This window comes from Dromiciops gliroides, chromosome 4 (genome assembly GCF_019393635.1).
Source record: "Dromiciops gliroides isolate mDroGli1 chromosome 4, mDroGli1.pri, whole genome shotgun sequence".
Taxonomy (NCBI): domain Eukaryota; kingdom Metazoa; phylum Chordata; class Mammalia; order Microbiotheria; family Microbiotheriidae; genus Dromiciops; species Dromiciops gliroides.
Genome location: NC_057864.1, coordinates 234,676,824 through 234,696,855, shown reverse-complemented (window position 1 = coordinate 234,696,855; position 20,032 = coordinate 234,676,824). Strand labels below are relative to the sequence as shown.

Sequence of the window (20,032 nt, the reverse complement as noted above, 5' to 3'; positions counted from 1 at the left end):
AAACAAGGTCCAGTCCCAGAACTAAAAACAAAGTGTGTGCCAATTCATCAGGGAATGGCTGAAAAAACTGAGGCATATGAATAGGATGGGCTATTATTGTACAGTAAGAAATAATAGGAGGCAGCAAGTAGTACAGTGGATTAGGTGTGTGATTCCCCACCCTCTTCTCCCCCTAACCCAAGTCATTTAATCTCTGTGTCCCAGGCAGCTAAGATAGACCATATTAAAATATAATAGGAAAATGTACAAAATAAACAAAAATACAATAAAACAATGTTTTAAAACACCTAAGGCACTGAACTGATCTACAAAGTGGGATGTACAAGACAATTCACTGTGGTGCAGGAGGAAAAGAATAGAACTCTTATTTATATGTAAAAAAGAAATTAGTCTTGAATAATATTTACTATCTTTGCTGGCATTCTCAAGTGGCCTGTGTGTTAGACATGTCCCAATTATTCTCAAAGTATGGGGAGAAGAGGGAGAACTGACAGTGAATCCCTCACTTGTTTCAGTGTATTGTGATGTTAAGTGGATTTATGGATTAAATTATCTATCTTTAACCACCCAAACCAGACCAATGGCTTAAAAAGATTCTTGCAGAGAAACTAGACTGAAGATAATACCAATAATGCAAGCACAAGCAAACAAAAAAAAATGGCAGAGTTAGTGTTTCTACTCTTAGTGAAAGCTCCTTGTCATCACCGCAAGATGATGTTCTCATCAGATCTGACAAGAAGTGGGCCCAAAATAACTGAAATAATCTCAGCATCCAATTTAAAACTTAAAATGACCAAAATGAAAATAAGGACTTTTCTCCACTGTCATTAACAATAAACCTCCCTTTAAGGGCGGCTATCAGTGAGGACTTCAGCTTCAGCACTTCCTAAATCCCAGTGGACTTCCACACGTCTAGTCCAGAAAAAACTTCCTCTAACATGTAAATTGGCAACTATTCAACTCATACTTGTGGTAAAAAGTTTTAACAGTCGGTTAGATAATGGAGAGATGCCAGTTTTTTTTAGGACCACCCTTTTGGGGAGGAGACCAACAGCATGAGCTACGCACACCAGTCCGCCTGGCCTGCTGAGCACTCGACTTCCGGGGTGCGAGCTTAAAAGGCAAGGAGAGAACGGAAGTGGGGCCTTTTTTCCTGCTCTGCTGGTCTCCTGGCTGCACTGCACAGACAGCCGCGGACTGGAGTTTGACTCGGCCCGGCTCTCGGTTAACAGTGCGCTTGACTCGGTCTCTCGCCCCAAAGGTGGCCTTCATCTTTTGGTGAGTTTTATGCGGAATATAGACTAAGCCTAGACTTAAGACGATTTGTATTGTATTTCTACTTTCCTATCCTTCTAATCAACATCACCTTGTGACTACCATACAATAAAAGCTCTATCTAGAAAACCAGAAGCTTCTTCCATTTACTAGTCTGGGAGATAAATTAAGGGAAAGGTTAAGTAGGGTAGATTTATGATCTAATATCCAATTTTAATCTAACATACTCCTAGAACAATGAAATTTTTGATTATGTACTAATAAAATTGTTTTAGCATGGCTCCCCAGGATATGTGGAAGGGAAGTTCTATCCCTCACATCAGGAAATGTTTCAATGTGCAAACAAGATGAATTTATAGCCTATAACCCCTTTATAAAGTTCTGGCCAAGATATGGTTCTTCTACCCCAGAACTGCAGAAAAAGTCAGATAGAAGCTGACAGAAAGCCAGCACCAATAAAAACAAATGAACCAGCAGCATCTTAGTAGCCAGAGATGAACAAGAGACACACAGAGCCTGCAAGCCTCTGTATTCAAAGGTAGCAAAAAGCAGAGGATCTTGCAAGAAAGAGGGGGAAGAAAGTGCAGGGTAGGGAGCTTAAAATCTTTGGGGAATGGCAATGGGCAGAGTGGCATGGGAGCATTCAGAAGAGGGATTCTGAGGCTCCTAACACTCTGTTCCGAGATGCCAGAGAAGCGCCTGAAGATACAGTGCTCTGAACCTCAAGAATCTGAGGGTAGGGGTCATAGAGAGGTAGAGGTCATCCCAGGAACCCAAATAACCCAGGGCAAGACAAAGTAGGGCAAACCATTCTACCCAAAAGCATAGCCTAAAGCAGAGCCAGGCCCGGCATGAATCCTCAATTCAGGAACTAAAGCTGGAGAGATGCATAAATAACCAAAGACAATACCAAACAATATTAAAAATTATAGCTCTGGGGGGCAGCTAGGTGGCACAGTGGATAGAGCACCGGCCCTGGAGTCAGGAGTACCTGGGTTCAAATCCGGCCTCAAACACTTAACACTTACTAGCTGTGTGACCCTGGGCAAGTCACTTAACCCCAATTGCCTCACTAAAAAAAAAAAAAAAAATTGTAGCTCTGGGGCAGCTAGGTGGCGCAGTGGATGGAGCACTGGCCCTGGAGTCAGGAGGACCTGAGTTCAATCTGACCCCAGACACTTAACACTTAACACTTGTTAGCTGTGTGACCCTGGGCAAGTCACTTAACCCCGATTGCCCAGGAAAAAAAAAATTATAGCTCTAGAGGTGCCCAACATGAAGGAACAACTATGTTACAATTGTAAGGAACTATAAGAGGGGGAAAAAAGGATTTCCACAAGGACTACATGAAAACCTAGAAAAAAATGAAGCAAAAGATTTAAAAAGTAGAACAAAGGCTCTAGAGAAAAGAACTGGAAGGAAAATAAATGGATTAGAAGAGAAAGTGGTACATCTTGCCTACATAATAGACTCCCTGAAAACTAGAACAGACAGCAAAATGAAACAGCAAAAATATTTTAAAACAAAATCAAAAGATTAGAAAAACATAAGAAAATTTAAGATGGCTGATAACAAAAACAGTTGACCAAGTGTTGACCAAAAATAGGTCACGGAAAAACAATGTAAAAGTCATTGGGAATCCTTAAAATTATGATTTTAAAATATGGGTATTATATTTCAAGAAATTACAAATGAAAACTGCCCAGATTTATTAGAGTCAGAATGGAATCTCAAGACAGAAAGAACCCACTATCATCTAAAGAAAGAAATGTCAACAGTAAGTCTCTCAGGAACATCAGAACTAAAACTCAAAGTTGCTAAGTCAAATGAAAAATATTGCAAGTAGCCAGAAAGAAAGTGCTCAAGTACCATGAAAGCACAGTCAGGATCCTATAATACCAGGAAGCTTTGACTATTAATGACAGGCAATCTTGGAATACAGTACTCCAAAAGACAGAGGCTTAAGACTGAGAACAATTTAGCCTGCAAAGCTAAATGAGTATAATCCTACAAGTTAAAAAAAAAAAAAGGATCTTTAAGGTAATAAAAGACTTTCAAATGTGGTGCAGGAGGAAGCTATCAGAGCTGAGTAGGAACTTTAAATCGGAAACACAAGAGTCAAGAGAAACCTAGAAGATAAATTTATCTGAACAAATGGAAAGAATAGTGTAATGATGTAATACTAATATTCTAATAGAGAAGAATCAAGGTTCCCTTCAGAACTTGACTGTCTTTAAAGGATAATAAGGGAATTTTAAAAAGAAAATACTGGTCCTGAGGATATAATGGTTCTGTTCTATGGGTTTTAAGAGAAGAAAGGTGCTGTCCATCTCCAGAGAAAGAACTGGTAGAGCCTTTTTCTTTTTTTTTTTTTAACATTTTTATTTAAAGTTTTGAGTTCCAAATTCTATAACTCCCACTCTCCCTCCTCTTCCTCCCTGAGACAGTAAGTAATTAGATATAGGTTATACATATGCAATTATGTAAAACATTTCCATATTACTCATTTTGTACAAGATGAATAAAAAAAAGAAAGTGAGAAATAGCATGGTTCAGTCTATATTCAATCAATATCAGTTCCTTCTCTGGAGACAGATAGTCTGCTTCATCATGAGTGCCAAGATCAACTTTATTGCTGAGAAACAGCCAAGTCCATCCCTGCTGATCATCACACAATGTTACTGTTACTGTGTGCAATGTTCTCCTGGTTCTGCTCACTTCACTTTGCATTAGTTCATGTAAGTCTTTCCAGATTTTTCTGAAATCATCCTACTTTTCATTTCTTATAGCACAATAATATTTCGTTGCAGTCATATACCACAGCTTGTTTAGCTATTCCTCAATGGATGTGCATTCCTTTGGTTTCCAATTCTTAGACACCACAAAAAGAACTGCTATAAATATTTTTGTACAAATAGATACTTTTCCCTTTTCTTTTTTAGATGTCTTTGGGATGTAGCAGTGGTATTGCTAGATCAAAAGGTATGCAGTTTTATAGCTGTTTGGGCATAGTTCCAAATTTGCTCTCCAGAATGTTGGATCAATTCAGAACTCCACCATTACATTAGTGTCCCAGTTTTCCCTCATCCTCTCCAACAGCCAACATTTTCCTTTTTTGTCATATTAGTCAATCTGATAGGTGTGAGGTGGTACTTCAGAGTTGTTTTAATTTGCATTTCTCTGATAAATAGTGATTTAAAGTATTTTTATATGACTATAGCTTTGATTTCTTTGTCTGAAAACGTCCTGTTCATATCCTTTGACCATTTATCAATTAGGGAATAACTTGTATTTTTATAAATTTGACTCAGTTTTCGCTATATTTGAGAAATGAGGCCTTTATCAGAGATACTTGTTGCAAAAATTTTACCCCCATTTTCTGCTTTTCTTGTAATTTTGGTTTCCAATTTTCCCAGCAGTTTTTGTCAAGTAATGAGTTTTTGTTCCAAAAGCTTGGAACTCTGGGTTTATCATATACTAATTTACTAATGTAATTTGTACTTAATCCAATCAATCTACTGATCCACAACTCTATTTCTTAGCCAGTTCTTGACTATTTTGATAATTGCCATTTTATAATAGTTTGAGGTCTGGTACAACTAGACCACCTTCTTTCATTTTTTTTTTGGCAGATTCCTTTCATATCCTCGAGCTTTTGCTCTTCCAGATGAATTTTATTTTTCTTTTTTCTACCTCTTTAAAATGTTTTGATAATTTGATTGGTATGGCACTGAATAAATAAGATTGATTTAGGTAGAATTGCTTGTCCTACCCTTGAGCAATTAATACTTTTCCAATTGTTTAGATCTGACTTTATTTGTGTGAGAAGTGTTTTACACATGTGTTCATGTACATGTTTCTTGGGTTTGTCTTGGCAGGTAGACTCCCAAATATTTTATATTATCTACAGTTATTTTAAATGGAATTTTTCTATCTGTTGCTGCTGGACTTTGTTGGTAATATACAGAAATGCTGATGATTGATGTGGGTTTATTTTGTACCCTGCAACTTTGCTAGTTATTAATAATTTCCAGTAGTTTAGTTAATTCTCTAGTATTTTCCAAGTATAACATCATATCATGTGCAAAGAAATGATAATTTTGTTTCCTCGTTTATTCTAATTTCTTTAATTTTTTTTCTTCTCTTATTGCTATAACTAACATTTCTAGTACAATATTAAATAATAGAGAGGTAAAAGGTATTCTTGCTTTGCTCCTAATTGTATTGGGAAGGCTTATAGCATACCCCAACTACAGATAATGCTCACTGATGGTTTTAGATAAATATTTCTTATCATTTTAAGGTAAGCACCATTTATTCCTATGCTCTCTGATATTTTTGTTTGTTTGTTTTTCTCTGATGTTTTTAATAGGAATGTGTATTGTATTTTGTCAAAGGCTTTTTGTGCATCTGTTAAGTTAATCATATGATTTCTGCTGGTTATATTATTGATATGGTCAATTATACTGATAGTTTTCCTAATATTGAACCAGCTCTACATTCCTGGTATAAATCCTGTCTGGTCATACTATATGATCCTTGTGATAAATTGCTGTAATCACTTTGCTAGTATTTTATTTTAAATTCTTGCTTCAATATTCATTAGGGAAATTAGGGTAATTTTCTCTTTCTGTTTTGGCCCTTCCAAGTTTGGGTATCGGCACAATATTTGTCGTAAAAGGAATTTGGTAGGACACCTTCGTCAATTTTCCAAATAGTTTATATAGTATTGGGATTAATTGTTTGGTAGAATTCACTTATGAATCCATCTAATCCTGGGGATTTTTCTTAGGAAGTTCATTGACAGCTTGCTGAATTTCTTTTTCAAAGATTAGGTTAAATACTTTATTTCTTCTTCTGTTAATCTGAGCAATTTATATTTTTGTAGATATTCTTTTCATTTAAATTATCATATTTATTGGCATATAATTGGGCTCCTAACAATTGATTTAATTTCTTCATTGGTGGTGAGTTCACCCCTTTCATTTTTGATACTAGTAACATGGTTTTCTTCTGTCTTTTTTAGTCAAATTAACCAATAGTTTACCTATTTTATTGTTTTTTTATGCTAGCTTCTAGTTGTATTAGTTCAATGGCTCTCTTCCTTTCAATTTTATTAATCTCTCCTTTGATTTTTAGGATTTCAATTTGGTATTTAATTAGGGATTTTTAATTTCTTTTTCTAGTTTTTTATTTAGTTGCATGCTCAATTCATTGATCTGCTTTTTCTCTATTTTAATGATATATTTTACTGATTAGAGATATAAATTTTTCCCTAAGTACTGCTTTGGCTGCATCCCATAAATTTTGGTATGTTGTTTCATTGTTGTCATTTTCTTTAATGAAATTATCAATTGTTTTTATGATTTGTTCTTTGACCCGATTGTTTTTAGGAATAGATTATTTAATTTTCAATTAATTTTTAACCTCTTTCCATTGTCCATTTTTAAATGTAATTTTTATTGCATTATGATCTGAAAAGGATGTGTTTCTATTTCTGCTTTTCAGTGTTTTCATTCACAGCATAACTTATGTGAAAATGTATTTTGCATGACTACATGTGTATAACCTATGTCAAATTGCTTGCCTTCTGCGGGGGAAAGAATTTGGAATTCAGAATTTGAAAAAAAGAATATTGAAATCATTTTACATAAAGCTCTTTTAAAAATAATAAAACAAAAAAAGGGAAGAAAGGGTAATAGGAATACAATAGTATAGAAAGGAGGGGAAAGGCAGCTGAACTTACTACTGGGTTACAAGAAAGGAGGAAGAAGTGGGGCAAATGGGTATCAGATGAATCTCATTCTCATCTTAAAAAGGACAAAAGAGGTTTGAATACAATTGCACAATTTGCTGTTGAAATACAGTATACTGATCAACTGTGATAGATAAATTTGGTTCTTCTCAGCAAGACAATGATCTAATACCATTCCAAAGGACTCATGATGGAAAATGCTCTCCACATCCAAAAAAAGAACTATGGAGTCTGACTGCAGATCAAAACAGACTATTTTCACTTTTTGTTTTGCTTTTTCTTTCTCGTGGATTTTTCCCTTTTGTTCTGATTTTTCTTTCACAACAAAACTAACATGGAAATATGTGTAGCATGATTGTACATATATAACCTATATCAGATTGCTTCCAAGGGAGAAAAATTTGGAACCCAAAATCTTACAAAAATGAATGGTGAAAACTATCTTCATATGTAATTGGGAAAAAAATACTCTTAAGCGGTGGGTGGGGGGGAAGAAATTTATCAGACTCAACAAGAAACAAGAGGGGGAAAGGAGGGTGAGTTTAAGAGCAAGAGTAATACAGGAGAAGGTATAGTTACAAGCAAAACAAACTTCCTTATCCTGAAGAGAAGAATTAAAAGAGGAAAAAGAAAGCAATGATGCTCCACCAAAGGGGATCTACACAAAGACATTATGAAGAAAGAATTTTGGTTCTTTCTGATTCCCTGCAGTACCAAGGGTTTGTTTAAAAAAAAAAAAAAAGGTTTATCACATATGTAATTTATATAGATGGCACAGTGGATAGAATGTTGGGCCTACAATCAGGAAGGCTCTCAGCTTCCTAAGTTCAAATCTGGCCAGATACTTACTAGGTATGTGACCCCGGGCAAGTAACTTAACCCTGTTTGTCTCAGTTTCTCATCTGTAAAATGAGTTGGAAAAGGAAACCACTGCAGTATCTTTACCAGGCTCACAAAAAGTTGGCCATGACTGAAATGAGTGAACATCAACAAGAAGTCTACACATATACCATTGTACTCTAACTTTGGGCTCACTCTTTTTTGTTTTTTTGTTTTTTTGCAGGGCAAGGAGGGCTAAGTGACTTGCCCAAGGTCACACAGCTAATAAGTGTCAAGTGTCTGAGGCTGGATTTGAACTCAGGTCCTCCTGAATCCAGGGCCCATGCTTTATCCACTGTGCCACCTAGCTGTCCCTGAGCTCACTCTTTTGATGGACACTGTGTGTAATTGGTGGGAAAGTAAGTCACTGGGGCAGCTAGATGGCTCAGTGGATAAAGCACCAGCCCTGAATTCAGGAGGACCTGAGTTCAAATGTGACCTCAGACACTTGACACTTACTAGCTGTGTGACCCTGGGCAAGTCACTTAACCCTCATTGCCCTGCAAAAAAAAAAGAAAGAAAGTCACAAATTTTATAGCAATTATTATATAAGTGAAAGAGAAAGGAGGAGGAATGGATTCTTTCCCCCAGAAATAACTGTGATGTAAAAACAAAAGGCACCAGTAAAAACATCATTTTTATTGTACTTTAAAAGGAAGCAAATGGAAAATAGAAAAAAACATAGAAAAAAAGAAAACCAAGATTCACATGTGACGGGAAGTGACAAAATATCACCACCAACATTAAAGATGTCTATGCTAGAGAGAAGAACTCCCAGAGGAATTGGGGAAGAATTTTATAGAATGGGATAAATCTGCAGAGACTGCAACTGAGAGAGGATCTTCTTTTAGTTGGAGCAGGCATTCCTGAAGAAAAAATCAAGAGTTCTCACCAAGTCCATGAATAAAAGTTAAACTTTCCTTGAGAGACGTGAATCAAATTTCCCAAGAACAGATTTCAGAAAGCAAGGTGCTAAAGCTGGGAAACAGAATCTCAAGGGCCTTAACTCTGGGTCCACAAGCTTTTAAAAATATTTTGAAAACTGTATTTTAATATGACTGGTTCCCTTTGTGCATTTAAAAACATTATTCTAAGAAGGGACCAATAGGCTTTACTAGACTAACAAAGAAGTCCATCTCTCTCTCTCACACACACACACACACACACACACACCAGGCTGAGCACCCCTGCATTAGTCCAACCTATGCCTGAATAAGAATCCCTTACACAATATAACTGAGAAGTACTCAAGCCTTTCTTTTTTTTACTTTAAGCCTTTTCTTAAAGAACTCCAGTGAAAGAAAGTCCATTAGATCTCAAGGTATCCTATTTTGGGATAATTCTAATTTTGGGGAAAATTTTCATCAACTCTGTTTGCCCCTTTTCAACTTCCCACTTTGCTCCCAGTTCTACTGTCTCAGACTAGGAAAGGAATCAAATCCCTCTTCTTAATATCTCCTTAAATACGTGAAGAGCTCTCATGATTGGAAATCAAAGGGATGCCCATCAATTGGGGAATAGCTAAACAAGCTGTGGTATATGATGGTAATAGAACCAAGAAAACACTGGGCACAGAGACAGCAATATTGTTTGATGAAGAACTGTGAAAGACTTAACTATTTTCAACAATACAATGACCCAAGACAATCCCAAAGGACTTTTGAAACATACTATCCATCTCCAAAGAAAGAACTGATATTGATGGAACACGGACTGAAGCATGCGATTTTTCACTTTCTTTCATTTTTTTCTTTTATTCAAGTTTTTACATACAAAATGACTAATATGGTAATGTTTTACATAATTGTACATGTATAACCTAAATCTGATTGCTTACTGCTTCAGGGAGGGGGGAGGTAAGGGAAGGAAGGAGGAATAAAAATTGGAACCCAAAACTATAAATAAAAATGTTTATTACTTTACAAAATATTAAAAAGAAAAAGAAATTAAAAAAACAAAAGAAAACAAAAATAGCTCTCATGTCTCCCCCAAGTCTTCTCTTCTCTAGAGTAAACATCCCTAGTTTTCTCAACCATTCCAATTACAGCAAGAACTCAAGGCCCTTCCTTATCCTGGTTGTCTTTTGGACACACATTAGCTTATCAAAGCACTTCCTAATATGTGGTACCCATTACTAACTACAATAATCTAGAGGTTGACAGACCACACTGAAAAAACTGATGTAGTACATTATAGCTTTTTTGATTGTCTTCTTACATTGTTGACTCACAGAATTTATAATTCATTAAAAGCTTTTTTTTTTCAGGCAAATTTACCCATACCTCTCCTTATCTTGGACATATAAAGTTGGTTTTTTAAATTTTGGTTAAATTTCTTCTTATAAGAATTGAAAACTATTAACACTCCCATGTGAAAAAATGCTCCAAAATACCAATAAAAGAAATGTAAATCAAAACAACTCTTAACTTTTGCCCCACACCATCAAATTGGAAAAGATAACAAAAGATGTTGGAGGAACCATAGAAAAATGGCCACACTAATATCTTGTTGGTGGAGGAGTGGCCCAACCATTCTGGAAAAGCAATTTGGAATTACACAAAGAAAGTGACTAAAATGTCCATGCCCCTTTGACTTAGAGATTCCACTGATAGGCATACACCCTCAAGAAGGTCAATAACAGAAAGATACAAAAGCATTTTTTAAAGTAAGGTTTTGTTGGTTTCTTCTGTTCTTTAAAACATCATAGTTATTGGGGGCGGCTAGGTGGCACAGTGGATAAAGCACCGGCCCTAGATTTAGGAGTACCTGAGTTCAAATCTGGCCTCAGACACTTGACACTTACCAGCTGTGTGACCCTGGGCAAGCATTACCCCGCAAAAAAAATAATAAATAAAAGCTACTTTAAAAAAAAACATCATAGTTATCTCCATTATCCTCCAGTCCTTCCTAACCAAGTCATTTCATATAATAAATAGTATTTTTTAAAAGAGGAAAATTATGCAATTGATTGATACATTGAAAAAGTCTGGAAATATGTTTAATATTTAACACTACCTCCCATCTACATGAAGGGGTGAGTTAGGGGCATCTTCTCTTATCTCTTCATTTGAGGCATGTTTGATTCTTATAATTTTGTTACATTCACTTTTGATTTTCTGGTGGTTGTTTTTTGCAATTATGTTGTTGTGAACTTTATGTGTGTATATAGTGTTCTTGGCTCTGCTTACTTCATTCACTCTGTATTAGTTCATATAGATCTTTCTATGGCTTTCTGTATTGAGTACATTGGTCATTTCTTTTTTTTTTTAATTTTTTTTAATTGAATAGAATAGAATTGAATTGAATAGAATTTTATTTTCCAAAATATATGTAAAAACAAATTTTAACATCAATTAAAAAAAATTGTCTTCCAACTTCTCTTCCTCCTCCATTCCCACCCCCCCACCCACTAGAACTCAAGCATTTCAAAATAAGTTATACATGAGTAGTCATGGAAAACATTCCCACATTAGCTAGGTTGTGAGAGAAAACAGTCAAAAAAACTCCCAAAACTTTGGACTGAGGAATTGTCAAAGAGAAAGAAAAAAAAATTTTTTTTTTACATGTGTTTCCAGGGGCATCTAGGTGGCGCAGTGGACAGAGCACCGGCCCTGGAACCAGGAGCACAGGAGCCCAAATCCGGCCTCAGACACCCAACATCCACCAGCTGCCTGACCCCGGGCGAACCACCCAACCCCAATTGCCTCACCAAAAAAAAAAAAGAAAAGAAAAGAAAAGAAAATGTGTTTCCAGCTATTTTCAGATACTATCACTTCTTTCTCTGTAGATGGGTTGCCATTTTCATAAGTCCTTCAGGGTTATATTGGACCATTGCCTTGCTGAAAATAACCACATGCTTCCCAGCAGATCTCACTCTGCTTCAGTTCATGTAGGTCTTTCCAGGTTTTTCTGATAGTATCCTGTTCATCATAACCTAAATAAAGTACCTTAAACTTGACAAAGAATTTTCTTCATATTAGCCTAGCAAAGTAGGTACCATATGTTTTGCCATTATATTCAATCATCATAACTATTTCCCTCCATCCTATTCCCTTCCCATGATATTTACTCTATTTTCTATCTTCTTTTAAACTATTCCTCCTCAAAAGTGTTTTACTTCTGACTGTCCCCTCCCCTACTCTGCACTCCCTTTTTTTTTTTCACCCTTCCTTCCTTATCCTCTTCCCCTCATACTTTCCTGTGGGTTAAATAGATTACTCCTCCCAACTGGGTGTGAATGTTATTCCCTCCATGAGCCAACTCTGATGAGTTTAAGGTCTTTGAGCTAATTCTATGTTCCAAATTTTCTTCCTCCCTCTCTCCTCAACCCTCCCTATGAAATCAAGCAATTCAATATGTCATACTTGTGCCATTATGCAGAACATCTTTACCTTCCTCAAAAGTATTTTGCTTTTTACTGCTCTCTCTCCCAATCTGCCCTTCCCTCCTTCCCTTCTCCCCCCCCCATCTCCCTCCCCTCCCTCAGGGAAAAAATATATTACTATACCCACTTGAGTATATATGTTAGTCCTTCTTTGAGTCAATTCTGATGATATTAAGGTTCACTCACTCCCCAATTCCTTCCCCCTCTTCCCCTCCCCTCCATAAGCTTTTTTCTTGTTTCCTTCATGTGAACAACCTCTCCCCAGACCATCTCTCCCCTTCCCCCTCCCCCAGTTTATTTCTCCTACACCTCAACCCTATTTTAAGGATGTCATTATGGATTAGTTAGGTGGCATAGTGGACAATGCACCAGCCCTGGACCCAGGAGGCCCCAAGCCCAAATGCGGCCCCAGACATAAGACACCCCACAAAGAACAAAACATAGCATCCCTTTGTATTCAGTTCAGACCTGTGTCCTCTGTTAAATCCTTACTGAGATATTTCTTATGAGTTTGAAGTATTATCTTCCCATGTAAGAATATAAATACTTTGATCTTTTAATATCCCTCATGAAGTCTTTTTCCTGTTTATCTTTTTATGCTTCTCCAGGGTCTTGTATTTGAAAGTCAAATTTTCTATTCAGTTCAGGTCTTTTCATAACAAATGCGTGAAAGTCTTCTTTCTCATTGAAATTCCATGTTTGCCTCTGAAAGATGATGCTTAGTTTTGCTGGGTACCTGATTTTTGGCTGTAGTCCCAGTTCCTTTGCCCTCTGGAATATCATATTCCATGCCCTCCGGTCCTTTAATGTAGAAGCTACTAAATCTTGCTTTATCCTTATTGGAGCTCTATACTATTTAAATTCCTTTTTTCTAGCTGCTTGCAATATTTTCTCCTTGACCTGGGAGTTCTGGAATTTGGCTATAATATTCCTGGAGGTTTTCCTTTTGGGATCTCTTTCAGGAGGTGATTGGTGGATTCTTTCAATTTCTATTTTAGCAATTTTCCCTCACAATTTCTTGCAGGATGGTGTCTAAGCTCTTGTTTTGGTCATGGTTCTCAGGTAGTCCAATGATTTTCAAATTATCTCTCCTAGATTTATTTTCTAGGTCAGCTGTTTTTCCAAGGAGATATTTCACATTGTCCTCTATTTTTTCATTCAATTGGATTTGCTTTACTGTGTCTTGGTTTCTCATAAGGTCACTAGCTTCCATTTGTTCAATCCTAATTCTTAGGCAATTATTTTCATCAGACGGTTTTTTAATCTCCTTTTCCATTTGGCTTTTCAAACTGTTGACTTTTTTCTCATGACTCTCCTGCATCACTCTCATTTCTCTTTCCATTCCTTCCTCTCTTTCTCTACATCTTCGTTCTATCTCTCCTCCTTTCTCTTCAAAGTCCCTTTTGAGAGCTTCCATGGCCTGAGACCAGTTCATATTTTTCTTGGAAGCTTTGGATGTTGGAGCTTTGACCCTATTATTATCTTCTTCTTCTTCTGAGGATGTATTGTGGTCTACCTTTCCCCCAAAGAAGTTTTCGATGGTCTTCTGCTTTCTCTGCCTACTCACCCTGGCTTACTATTTCTTGGCTTTTTACTCCTTAAAGTGTAGCACTGCTTCCAGGACACACTGTTCGTGCTACAGCGTGGCTCAGGGGGGTGATTGGGCTTCTCAGCCTGCCTGGCTTGTGAGTAATCACAGCCGCTTTCTCTTTGACCCGGAAACAGAAGTCTGATTGAACTCTGATTCTCTATGGTCGGAAGCTTGGCGTGCTTTTACCCCTCCCCCACTGGGCCACCACCACTCGATTCGGCCCACTGGTTCAGACCCAGGGCGCCTTGCCCCAACTCCAGTAGATACTGCCTCCACTTCACCCCGGCCTACCGCTGAACCCCCTCACCGGTCCATAATCAGAACCTCAGAAGCTGCTGGTGCCGAAGACTCTGACATGCGCTGGAAGCAGTGTCCCTGGCTGGGTCCAGACCACGTGCTGAGCTGTTCAGCCTGATCAGTAGGTGATCAGAAATTGCCCTCTTTTGCAGAGAAATAGTCTCACTCTGTTCTTATGTGCATTAGGCTGTTCTGGGTTTTGATTTTTACCTCATTATTTGGACATGAATGGACGAGTTTATCTGGAAGCTTGTGGGAGTCACAGCCTCTCCTCCGCCATCTTGGCTCCGCCCCCATTGGTCATTTCTTATAGCAGAGACTATTTGATTGTACCACAATTTTTTTAGCCATTCTCCCATCAATGGGCATCTATGTTTTGCTTCCAATTCTTTTTTTTTAATCACAAAAATAATACTATGAATATTTTAGTCTATATAGGGACTTTGTTCTTATCAATGGCTTCCTTGGGATAACAAGCTCAGTAATGAAGTCACTGGTTTAAAAGTAGGGGCATCTTAATCACTTTACTTGCATAATTCCTAATTATACAATTTTACAGTTGCACCAACAATGTATTAGTAGTATACCTATACTTCTACAACCTCTCCAACATTGTCTGTTACTATTTTATGTCATGTTTGCCAATTTGCAGACTATGAGATAAAATCTCAGGACTGTTTTGATGGGCATTTCCTGAAGAAGTCTTTCATGAGTACAACAAAGTACTTATAAAAGTTACTTTTTGTGGTAACAAAGAAATGGAAATAAAATAGATGTCCACTGATTAATGAATGGCTAAACAAACCATTGTACATGAATGTAACAAAATATGACTGTACTATAAGAAACAATGACTATGATGAATAGAGAAGCAAGAACACAGAGATTTATATGAACTGAAGAAGGTAGATGGCACAGTGCATAAAATGCCGGGCTTGGAGTCAAAAAGACCTGACTTCAAATTTGGCCTTACATATTTAGTAGCAGTGTGACCCTGGGCAAGTCACTTAACCCTTTATTCACCTTAGTTTCCTCATCTCTGAAATGGAGATCATAATATCTGGTATCTATCCAGTAGGATTGTTGTAAAGATCAAATGAAATAGTAATTTTAAAGGACCTAGCACATCTTAAGTGCTATATAAATACTAGCCATCACTAACTACAGCAATGGACAAAATGATCAAAATGGAATGCTGCCAAATTATAATGATCAAATTTGCCCTCCCCTCAAAAAATGAAAAGTCATCTCTTCCCAATTCTTTGCAGAGGGGCTATGGGTATTTAATACTACACAAGATGTCAGATTTGGGGGGGGTGGCAATGAGGGTTAAACAAGATGTCCAATATTTTTGACATGCTTAGGTTAGTTCTGCTGAACTGTCCTTTTTTTTTTTTTAAACTGTATCTTATAAAGGATAACTCCTTAGGAAGAAGAGGGGAAGGGCTATATTGGGAAATATAGGCCATGTAAAAAACATATAAAAAGAAATGTATTCTTGTTATTTGGGAGCCAAGAGTGGCAGAAATCCTTATGTAACAGAAATCCTTATGGAGAAATCCAGAAAAAAGTCAGTGAGTCATTTGTCCAGTCCAAGTCAGCATAGGGAGATAGTCTGGGAGGTCTGTAAACACTAAGGACTATGATGAGCCAGGAATAGACTGCTCCCACAGACCACTCCAGTGCCCAAGGAGAGGCTGTGCACAAGGCCAAGAGGAGGTCCCAGTCTCATATGGGGCACTCCTGGACTAGTACTAGGGCATTATGAAGGGGAAAGGTGCCAACTAGAAGCTTTTTTGCCCACTACCCTGTTCTGGGTCACAGATCCAGGTTGGATTAGGAAAAGTACCTGCCCCCTGGGGTGGCATTTCCAAGTACAGAAGGTCTTCAAGCAATATAATGAGGAAACTGGGCAAGTCACTTAACCCCAATTGCCTAATATGTATACATATAAAAATAATGAGGAATAAGGACATTTCAAAGTCAATGGCAATAGTGTGGCTTAGAACTCAGGAATATAGCAGGGTCTTAGTTCCAACATCTTGCCAGTCTGCAAAGGACAGGAATCCCAGACCAAAGGAGCTTATGGTTCTGTCACTCGGAACCATAGAGCATTCCAGTTGGCTAACAAAAGCTGAGTCCAACAGCAGTCTAGTGTTGTTCAGGAACTTGCCGAGTTTAGACCAAGGGAGCAGCAATTGGATTTTGTCCTGGATCAGACCACTTTGGAGACACTGAAAACTTGCAGATCCCCAGCCTGTCTCTGAGATCCTGGTATAATAACACAACACTCCAAGGAAATAGCCTCAGGACCACATCAGACCTATCCTGAAGTGTAACAGAGCCCAACCTTACCATCTAGTCTGAAGTCAGAAAGTAGGAAGAATGAGCAAACAAACAAAAGAATTCTACCATAAGGAACTATTATGGTCCCAGGGTATCTCAAGACACAAACCCAGAAGAGAATGACTCTAAAATATCTACAAAGCCCTGAAGAAAAATAGAGCTTAAGCAAACAACTCAATTAGAATTCCAGAAAGGGATAAAACAAACAAAAAATTAATGTTAAAATGTTTTAATAAATTCAATGAGAGCACTTAAGGGGAAAATTGGAAAAGAAATGAGAGCTATGGAAAAAAGAATTAGAAAGGGAATAACTTGGTACAAGAGGTACAAAAACCTTGCCCAGGCAACAAATTCCCTGAAAACTTGAATGGACCAAAAAGAAGTCAACAATTCCATGAGAAAACAAGTCTGAAACAAAGTCAAAAAACTTAAAAAAGAAAAAGAAAATGTAAGATTTTTATAGCAAAACAACAACAACAACAACAACAAACCTGACCTGGAAAAGAGATGTAGAAAAAAATTAAGAATAACTGCCATTACCAAAACAAGAGCTTAAATATCCTATATCAAGAACTATTAAAAAGAAAACTGCCCAGATCTCTTAGAACTAGACTGCAAAGTAAAAATAGAAAGAATCCACCAGTCAACTCCTGAAAGCCTCCCAGGAACATCACAGCCAAAATCCTGAGTTTCCAAGTCAAAGAAAAAAAATACAAGCAGCTAGAAAGAAAGAATTCAAGTACCAAAGAGCCATAGTCAGGATCATACACAATTTAGCAGCCACCACTACAAAGAAACGGAGAATGTGAAATACAATATTTCAGAAGGCAAAGGATGTGGGCTTACAGCCAAGAATAACTTACCTGACAAAACTAGCTACAATTCTATAAGGGAAAAAAATGGATCTTCAATTAAATAGAGGCCTTCCAAGCATTCTTTTTTGGGGGGGGTAGGGGGGGGGCGCGGGGCAATGAGGATTAAGTGACTTGCCCAGGGTCACAAAGCTAGTACGTGTCAAGTGATTGAGGCCGGATTTGAACTCAGGTATTCCCGAATCCAGGGCCAGTGCTTTATCCACTGCGCCACCCAGCTGCCCCTTCCAAACATTCTTGATGCAAAGACCTGAGCTACATAAAAAGGTAATAATGATAAGGAACTAAACAAGGATAAACTGCTTAATTCAAATATGGGGAGATGACACGTGTTCCCTCTAACCCCTAACATGATCTAGGGTCACAGAAGTAGTCTAATTAGAAAGGCCTGTGAAGGATTCTGTTATACTTTATTGATCTTAAGAGAAGAATGGAAAGAGGGTGAAAGAGGAATACATTGGGGGTGAAGGAAAGGAAGGTTAGGAAATATCTCACATAATCAGGGTGCACAAGAAGACATCATATAAACAAGAAGCAGGGTTTGGGGGAACATCTGACACCTTCAAACCTCCCTCTCATGTGAATTATCTAAAGGAAAAAGAAATGTACTGGGAAATAGGAGGGAAAGGGGAGAAGGGGGAGGGAGAATTAGAGAGAAGGTAGAGGAATTAAAAAGAGGGCAGATTAAGGGAGGCTACAGTCCAAAGAAAAACAAACTCCAACTCAGAATGTACAAAAATATTTATAGCTCTTCTGAGGTGGCAAAGAATGAGAATCTGATGCAATATCTATCAATTGGGGAATGGATAAACAAGTTATGGTATATAAATATGATAGAATTTGTGTTGTAAGAAATTATGACTTGTATGAACTGAAAAAGAGTGAAGATAACAGAATCAAGAGAATAATTTATAGAATGACATTAATATGGTCAAGACAAACAACTATGAAAGAATCAGGAACTCTTATCAGTGTCACTACTGAACACTATTTCAGAGGAAAACATGCTTCCCCTCTCGTGATACAGGTGAAGGACTCAAGAGTGCAGAATGAAACAATTTTTTTGGCCATGGCCAGTGGGGAAATTTCATTTTGATTATACATGTTTGAAAATGGTTTTTTCTTTCATCCTCAACTAGCGGGAGGTATTGGGAAGGGTAAAAAGGCAGATTTTTTGCTGATTAAAAAAAAAAGAATTACAATAAAAATGTATTAATAATAACTCTTTTTTTTTTTTTTGCAGGGCAATGAGGGTTAAGTGACTTGCCTAGGGTTACACAGCTAGTAAGTGTCAAGTGTCTGAGGCCGGATTTCAACTCAGGTCCTCCTGAATCCAGGGCCAGTGCTCTATCTACTACGCCACCTAGCTTCCCCCAATAATAAATTTCATTTGATTTTGTTCACTCCAGTATTCTAGCCTAACAAAACCTTTGTGAATCCCAACTCTGACATTTACCTTATTAGCCATCCCTCCCAACTATGTGTCACCTGCAAGTCTGATAAGCATTCCAATAATGCTTTTATTCCAGTTATTAATAAAAACGCTTAATAGCCCAGGGCCAAACACAGATCTGTGGGATATTCTACCAGAAACTCCTTTAGAAGTTGACAACTTTATGTCCACCTAACTAATGTGGCAAGAATTTCTGGCTCATGCTTTTTGCCGCTACTGTGCTAAGAAAAACAATGCCCCAGTCTCTTTATCTGGAATTTCTAGACAGGGTCACTGGAAACTAAAAGATCACACTACCTGCTGACATTTGCATGAAGGAATTAATAGATTATATGGTTCTATTGGTTGTTAACATTTATTGATGACAATTTAGAGTACAGATATATCTTTATATCATAAAGTAAGCATAGAATTAAGTTACATATTTTAAGACTCTTTACTAAAGGTTAAATTTAAATTTGATAGCTGGTGGGTAAGGGGTTGACTTCTAGCTTACTGACTATAAATTCCTCTTTTAGTCTTAGTGCATAAGTTCCCCTAGTCTTGAACTCCCTGAAGTAAGCTGAAAAACTATGTTAGTCAATCTACAAGTCTTTCAAAAAATGACACTTTTAATTGAAAAATGCTAAACTGTAGGGAAAAATTTTCTAAGGCAATCTCACTTTGATAGATTGATAGATACAGACCCTAATCCAATCGAATATCAGATTTAATAATTGTCCCACCCTAGAAACTCCCTGTTCTGTCCCTGACATGCCCACACTCCAAAGGTTGGCAATATCAGGTCATGTTCAAAATGCCTCAGGATGTACCTAGCCTAACCACAAGTCAGATGATCTGCCTTGTCCAACTGAATTATGTTCAAAGCAAGTTTCTCTAACATCCTTCAAAAGTTTTATACATGGAGGCAGCTAGGTGCTGCAGTGGATAAAGCACCAGCCCTGGATTCAAGAGAACCTGAGTTCAAATCTGGTGTCAGATACTTGACACTTACTAGCTGTGTGACCTTGGGTAAGTCACTTAACCCTCATTGCCCCACCCCCCCAAAAAAGTCTCTTGGACAGCAAGGAGATTAAGTAAGTCAATACTTAAAGAAATTAATTCAGGCTGGAAGGTCAAATACTGAAACTGAAGCTTAAATACCTTGGCCACATAATGAGAAGAAGGGATTCTCTGGTTT

General features: G+C 37.4%; 1 protein-coding gene across 11 annotated transcripts in view; it reads right to left on the bottom strand.

Moving 5' to 3' along the window:
- Nucleotides 1-20,032, bottom strand: part of CNTROB (centrobin, centriole duplication and spindle assembly protein) — a 41,404-nt gene that overhangs the window by 4,990 nt on the left and 16,382 nt on the right. The gene's annotated exons all lie outside the window — the stretch shown is intronic.